This window comes from Grammomys surdaster, unplaced genomic scaffold (genome assembly GCF_004785775.1).
Source record: "Grammomys surdaster isolate TR1022 unplaced genomic scaffold, NIH_TR_1.0 211, whole genome shotgun sequence".
NCBI lineage: Eukaryota > Metazoa > Chordata > Mammalia > Rodentia > Muridae > Grammomys > Grammomys surdaster.
This window is the reverse complement of record NW_021604656.1, coordinates 438,941-447,027: the sequence shown is the minus strand read 5'-3', so window position 1 is coordinate 447,027 and position 8,087 is coordinate 438,941. Positions and strand designations below refer to the sequence as shown.

The window sequence follows — 8,087 nt, the reverse complement described above, 5'->3', positions numbered from 1 at the left end:
CACACACACAGGTGCACATACACACAAAGCACTGTTGGGGATTGGTCTGGTGTTGTGTATGCAAATGCCAAATACTGACCCCCAAGATGTGGTTGCCCCCCTGACTGACAGATCCTCCTGTAGACAAGCAGATCTTCATGTACACCAAGTGATGCTATGTAAATTGCTCCCCAATTTAAAGCTATTGGTTAAATAAAAGTAGCTATAGTCAATTACTGGGAAGAAGAGAGGTAGGCAGAGTTTCAGTTACTGGGCTGGGGGGTCCCCAAGACAGACTGCTGGAGCAGAAGTAACCTGGAAAAGACTCGAACAGCAAATACTTGGGGAGAGCAGCTAGGAAGTAGACAATCTAGTATACAGAAAAAGAGATTAGAGGTAATCCCCCAGTAATTGTGAAAGAGCTGATTAAAAATTTCAAAGGACTCTAACTCGATTATTAGGGGCCTGTCTGGGTCATATTAATAACTAATAGAGTTATTAAATAACTATTAAACTCAATTTACAGGCACTATTAAACACACACACACACACACACATTGAGAACAAAGCTGTCTTACCAATTTCTCTTTACTCCTGGGAAACTAGGTAACATATTTATTTACATTTCAGGAAATTCCTGCTGCTATGAAGCTCTGGTCAAGCCTTACTAAGGTGTCGGAACACCCGGTTCACAAAACTTTTTCAGTAGGCTTTGACCAGGTTGCTTGTGTAGGGGACTATCATCCAGAAGCTTCCACCCATGGGCACAAGCAGTCGAGTACAACAGCCTTCCTGACCCAGGATTCAGGCTCTGTTCTTGCCCTGGGATTTGCTTGTTGCTCTGCAAGACTTGTTCACAGTGCCTGGGGCTCTTCCTCCTCCTCCACATTGTCTCATGAAATGACCCAAAGCAAACCCAGACAGCCCTGTATCTTAGCCTAGCTGTCCACTGTCACAGACCCACAAGGGTGTATGTATCTACATATAGATTTACTGTAAGGGCTTGGCTTACATGGTGGCGGAGACCTGATAAGCTCCAAGACCTGCCTCTGTGAGCCAGGCAGCCAGGGAAGCTGATTGTCAGTCCCCATCTAAATTCAAATGCCTGAGAACCAGAGAGGGTAGTCTCATTCTGAAAACTGGCAGGCTCAATTACTGTAGCAGCTTGGTTCTCATGTTAATTGTATTTCCCAAAAAACCTGTTTGCAATATTCCACAGGTAGGCTAAAGGAAGCCTGCCTCCACTTGGCTCTGATCGAGGAAATAAAGTTGCCAACAGCCAATGGATGGACACAGAGACAGAGGCGGGACTTTTAGATTCCCCGGACAAGGATCTAAGGGAAGAGGAAGATGTAGAATTGATCGCCATGACCAGGAAGCAAAAAGATCTGATTTTAAAGCCCACAGAGATGTAAGAATCTGGGAAAGTGGCTCCATGGGCCACTCCCCCAATTGGGTCTGGAGTAGCAGAAATAAAATATAGATTTAGCAATATTTATTCAGAAATACCGGAGGGAAGTGTGTTAGCCACGGGGTGGTTCAGAAGTGTCCAGCCATTGAGCTAGTAAGGCATATTAAAAATAACGATGTGCTGGAATCCAGAGAACTCTGGCAGGTGGCAGCAAGTACAATCAGCCTCTGGGAGCTCAGAGCAGATTAACAAGTCACCCCTAAGAAGTACCACAGGGACTCTCTTCCAGTTTGCACCCAGAATGCTCTCCAAACACTCAGGTTTGGGACCAGTCCCCAGCATGGCACCTTCAGGAGATGGGGCTTAGTGGGAAGTTCTAGAAGGGGTGATAGCTAGTATTGATTGTCAGATTGACAGGATCAGAAGCACTTGGGAGACACCTCTGTGCATGTCTGTGAGGGAGTATCTAGGTTAGGTTGGTTGGGGTGGGAAGATCCACTCTAAATGTGGGTGGCGCCATCCCACTGGCTGGGGTCCTTGGGATGGGAGTCAGTCCTTGGGTATATATAAGAAAGAGAAAGGGAGATGGTGAGCAGCCGCATTCGCCCCTCTGCTTCCTGACTGAGATTGCGATGTAGCCAGCTGCCTCACAGTCCTGCCGCCTACAGTGACTGTGCCCACACTTGATGTTCATGTCACACTCGGTGCCTATGATTTCTGTGCTGGCTAGTCTTGTGTCAGCAAGCAAACTAGAGTTATCAGAAAGGAGGGAACCTTAGTTGAGAAAATACCTCTATAAGATCTGGCTGTAAAAATTGTGGGTGGTGCCATCCCTGGACTGGTGGTCCTGGGTTCTATAAGAAAGCAAGCTGAGCAAGCCAGGGGAAGCAAGCCAGTAAACAGCACCCCTCCACAGCCTCTGCATCAGCTCCTGCCTCCAGGATCCTGCCCTGTCCTGACTTCCTTTGGTGATGAACAGCAATGTAAAAGTGTAAGCCAAATAAACCCCTTGCTATCCAACTTGCTTTTTTTGGCCGTGGCGTTTCCTCATAGCAACAGAAGCCCTGACTAAGACAACCATACTACCTCAGTAGCCTTTGGAGAGAATGGCTGCCCCCAACCCCGCCATCCACAAGAACAGCTCTGGGGCCTGAGCACAAACAAGCAGCCTTCAGTCTTCTTGCTCTATAACCATTTGCCTTGTCTAACACAAAAAGTGATGGCTTTACAAACGGACAGGACTATGAGTTGCCCAGACATTATTCTGGGTGTTCCTAGATGAGACCGACCTTTGAACTGGTAGATTGAGGACTTTGAGATGGCTCAGTGGGTAGGGATCTTGTGAGCCTGATCGCCTGAGTTGCAATCCCAGAGCCTACATGGTAGAAAGACTCCTGCAAGCTGTCCTTTGCACAGACACCAAGCATACACTTCACTGGTCACACTTCATACATGCACCAGAGCCTCTGGAATTGTCTGCTCACCTTCTGCCCCAAGACTTTCAAGTCAGCCCAGACCTTAAGTGCTTCTGTGTGGAAGAGCCTTCCCCATGCTCTCTCACTGACCCCCACGTCAGCGCGTGCCTTGTGAGTCTTCCCTTTTTTCATTTTCCAGATGGAAGCACACTGAACAGATTGTCCAGAATCTTACAGTATGGAACCAGAACTTCCATGTGGCCTGAGTTTTCTTGGGTAGTTCCCTAAGCAGGCTTTCCACCATCTGTGTGATCAATTGAGCAATACATGTCTATGAAGTAGCCTTGGATGCCCTCAGTTCAGGGGTATGTCCCTGAAAGCCCTGGCTTCTTAGCGTCATGGCCCATGTGTGTGGCATACCAGGTGTATGGTATCTCACAGACCTCCCTGAGTGTGATCTGTGGTGTCCATGAAAATGCTGAGACAGAGTGTAGAATGAATGGCCGCCCACCAAACCTTAGCATCTGGATCGTCGTTTAGACCAAATGTTTCTGTGGTGGAGGAGATGGCTCAGCTGGTGAAGTACTTACTGTGCAGGAATGAGAGTCTAAGACGGTTTTTTCCAGCACCCACATATAAAGTAGGGTATGGTGGCTTGCACTTGTAATCTCAGCATTAGGATGGTGGAGACAGGAGAATCCTTGGAGCATGATGGTCAGCCAGACTAAACACACACACACACACACACACACACACAAGCTATTTCTGAGTAGTCTGACTAGCTTTACAAGGGCTTCCCATAAAGCTCTTAATACTTGACCTAGGACCGTCTTAATAATGTGTGATGTGTGTATTCCCTCTCAGAAAATTCGCTTATGTGTACCTATTACTCTCGGACCAGCTGCAAGGCCAGAGTATCACCGCACAGCTTTATGATTCTCTCAAGAACCTCACTGAGTCTGAGACCTGGGGTACGATGTAGGGCCTCCTCAGCACCCACCTTGCTGGGTGCTCTGTCTGCCCTTGAGAGACTCTGGGGAGGATATCTGTACTCTCTGAGGCTGACTTGCACATATCAACAGCTTTGGATCATCCGGGGCAGCATACAAGGCTCACTGGGAGCTCACTCTGTGCAATCTAGGAAATTGCCAAGGTCTCCAGAGAACAGTGAACACACGGAGAGCACGTCTCACTCTGTGACTATGTCACGTCTGCTCTACCCCTCAGTGGGTCCCCAGAAATCTTGCCAGTGAGATATTTTTGTTGGTATAATGACAGAAGTTGCTCGTGTCTGTCTGTAAGGTCAGATCCTGCAGGGAGCCCATGTTTTGCTGCTGAGGACTGAGCAGTTTGAAGCAATAACTCAGAAAGTCAGCTGCTTCACTGAGACATGAACAGAGAGCACTCAGCAGCTGGAAGCTTCACTTCCCAGGCCACTTGCAAACCACAGAATGCCCTGAAAACAGCCTTCCCCAATTGCATGACTCCAGAAGTCCCGAGATGCCATTTGGGTACAAGTTTCACTTATTCTGAAAATACCAGGGGTTGAGAACATCACTTTGGCATTGTGAGCAAACACTGGTGTACTTGAACCTTTGGCCACCTAAAGCTCCCATGTCGTGCGTCCTCCACCATGATGGACCGTACCCTCAAACCGTGAGTCAAAGTAGGCCTTTTCTTCCTTTAGCTCTGACAGATGTTTTGTCACAGCAACCAGTGACTAATACAGTCACTGTCACCTACACACCCAGGAAGATGTTAGCTCCCCCTTTCTCCCTCCCCCCCCTCCCTTCTTTCCTCATACCCCTTCCCAGTTTCTCCTGCCCAAGGAAGAGAATGAGCCTTCCACACACTGAATCCCCCGGTTGTCATAGCCTGGGAAACTTGGGAGACTATATCTTACTCGTCACCACAGCCAGACCAGGATCACATGGCACCAACACGGTTGGTAGAGTAGTCCAAAGTTGGGGGGGAGATGACCTAGCAGGACTCTGTGAAGGTACTAAGGAAAACAGAAAACATATCCAGGGGGTCTTTCTATTGTCTACTCCATAACAAGAAGACATAGAAAGATAGGTTCCGATGTGTCACACATGCTTAAGTCTTGTTCTCTGTTCACCCACTGCCCAGGAGAGGATCTCTGTAACTGAGTATTCACATCCATTGACGCAACCGGTCCCAGATGTAAAATAATCTAAGAAAATTTGCATCTGTACTGCACAGGTAGACCGTTGTTCCATAAACACTGGAATAAAATAACTATGGACATAGAGTCTGTGTGACATGAGATATTACAAATGGTGACTACAGACAATGTCAGAAATGTGAGAAGATCCGTGTGGTTCTAGGCACAGAGCAGGTCACACTACACCATGCAGGTTTTGGAACCCTCAGGAGTCCTGGAATCACATCCATGCAGATATTGTTGGAAACTCTAATTATCCATGCTAAATATGTATTGAGAGAATTTTTTTTAAAAAATGAAATCAGTCCGGGGAGATGGCTCAGCGATTAGTGGGAAGACCCGAGTTTGAATCCTCAAACTCACAGGAAAGTTAGACAAAGTGGTGTGAGCATCTGAAGTCCCACAAAGCCCCCAGAGGACAGGAAGGTGGGGACAGGAGAATTCCTGGAAACTTGAGGGCCAACTTGATGTATACAGTGTGACAATGACCAGTGGACCCTGTCTGAAACAAGGCAGAAGGTGAAGACTAACACCTGTGGTTGCCCTCTGACCTCCACACATGGGCCTGGACACACAGGCACACACATTTTCGCTCTCGCTCTCTCTCTCTCTCTCTCTCTCTCTCTCTCTCTCTCCCTCCCACACACACACACGCACACGCACGCGCACACTCTCTCAAACTGTACATCATAAATGTCATATCAAGAAGGTATTTATATATACTCCTGATGGTGACACACTCTAGGCAATTTTGGGGCACAGAAAAACCCAGGAAAAGCAAGGACAATGGGGTCTTGGCTCCCGTGGAACTAGTATGGGAGCCATTGGCTGTGAAGGGAACTCTAGATACTGAGGAGCAGAACTCAGAATTAGACCCAAATGTGTGGTGGGGGCAGTGGGAGTCTGATCTTAGTGAAGACCTGCAGGGTTTGGAGTTCCAAGACCAGCAGTGCCAGGCTGGAGCCCAGCAAGGGACCTGGCTATTCCAGGGTGCTCAGTCGCAAAGGTTTGCTCCAAAGAAAATGAAAGAGGATGAAGGAGAGTGACTCTGAAGATGGAGAGATGACTGGTTTCTACTTAGCTGCTGCTGTCCAGCCCCACTTCCTTCTCTTTCTATCTCTCCCATTTACCATTTGAGACTGAGGTTCTCTGTGTGTATATGCCCTGTGCCTGTCTGTCTCTGTCTGTCTCTGTCTGACTCTGTGTCTGTCTGTGTCTGTCTGTGTCTATCTGTCTCTGTCTCTCTGTCTGTCTCTCTGTCTCTGTCTCTGTCTCTGTCTCTCTCTGTGTGTGTGTGTGTATGTGTATGTGTGTGTAACTATCTATCCTCATCTCTTTTGCCCTGTGTGTGTCTCTGTATCTTTTGTGCTTCCTCCTTTCCACCCCCCCCCCTCTCTCTCCTCAGCTGTAAGTAGCTTAGAGGGGGTGTTGTGGGGGAATGAGGGGGGATCGTGATGATACAGAGGATATGGAGCAGAACCAGCTCTGGGAGACCACATTCCTGCCCTGAGAATGTCGTATCATATTAGCTGAAGGTTGGCAAGCAGAAATTAGGGCTGACATTTGAAAAGGGGATGGATGCAACAGAGAGAAGACGTGCAGCGACGGTTTCCATGCCCCTAACATCTTTGCTGTAGTCTGCCATATGGACAGAGGACCTGAGTGAGAGCAGCCTCACACAAGGAATGGCGGGCAGGAATCAAGACTGAGAGTAATTCAGTCTTTCCCATCAGAGCAGGATTTATGCCCAGTTCACAGCCCTTGGAGGAATTTCCCTGGCCTTGCTACTTGGTTGTGAAATTTCTGGCCCCTGGTATCTCTAAGCAGATGCAAATGTCAGCAGGGAGGGGGTCTGATCCAAAGAGAAGCAGTTCTTTGTCTCTCCCTGCAAATTCAAAAAATTCCCATTTTCGTAAGCATGACTGCATCTGGATCAAAGTCAGAGGCTGGAAGCAGCTGGGGCCTGAGTCAGGGCCTGGCGTTCAGATGCAGCCTGATCGGGAGGTGAAGCAGAGGGTGGCCGTAGAGAGCAAGGCTGAAGTGGAACTCTGTGTTTGTATTCCAAGAGAACAATGAGTGTTTGGTGAGCCCCATCTCTGGATTGGATTGCTGTGGGTTTTGGTGAGGATAAATCCTTTGCAGAAGGCTGGAGGGAGAGTTTCTCACTCTGCAGGGAAAGGGTCTTGGTTTTCAGTGCCCTTACTGCACTTTCATCAAACTGGTCTCAAGTCAGTCCACAGGCAAGCCCTGGATTAAGTTCTTCATGAGGTAGTCTGTCAGGTCCTGATCAGCCAAGTACAAGATGGCATGGGGGAGGGCATAGCCCTCATAGGTGGGTACAGTGTGGGTAACCCTGTCCCCAGTGTCCATCACAATGCTGCTGGTACAACCAGAGACATCCAGGGACAGCACAACCTGGCTGGCTATGTACATGACTGGGGTGTCGAAGGTCTCAAGCATGAGCTGGGTCATCTTCTACAGTTGGCCTTGGGGTCCAGGGGAGCCTCTGTAAAGCATGGGGTGCTCCTCAGGGGATCACACACAACTTAGCGTAGACGGTGCATCAACTCCTTATCATCCCAGCTGGTGACAGCGCTGTTGCTTGATGTGTTACTTTAGGGTCAGAATGTCTCTCTTGCTCTGGGCTTTGCCACCCACATGGGAGTCCTTCTGTCCCATGCCCACCATCGTGCTCTCAAGGACATGCAATGCCACGCAGGTTTCAGCTGCTCTGAGTAGAGACGACTACCAAGACCTGTACAACACAGAGGATCCTTAGGAAAACTTAAACCAGCATATCGAAGAAACACCCGCACGTCCTGCATTTATTGGGACACCGTTCACAACAGCTAAGACACAGACTGACATACAAGTTAGAGCTTGAACAAAAAAAAAAAAGGAGTCTGGGAGATGTCACCTGGTGATGAGTGGAGTTTGACTCCTAGAACCCATGTAGGCAGAACCAACTCCTGAAAGTTGTCCTCTCATTTCCATACACACCACTGGGCTCACACACGTGTGCATACACACACACACACTAACAACAACAATAATCAATATAGGATTTGTTATTTAAAGAATAGCTTCCAGTAAAGCA

General features: G+C 48.3%; 1 pseudogene; it reads right to left on the bottom strand.

Moving 5' to 3' along the window:
- Positions 1–7,219: 7,219 nt before the first annotated feature.
- Positions 7,220–7,678, bottom strand: LOC114624859 (annotated as a pseudogene).
- Between the last annotated feature and the right edge of the window lie 409 nt (positions 7,679–8,087).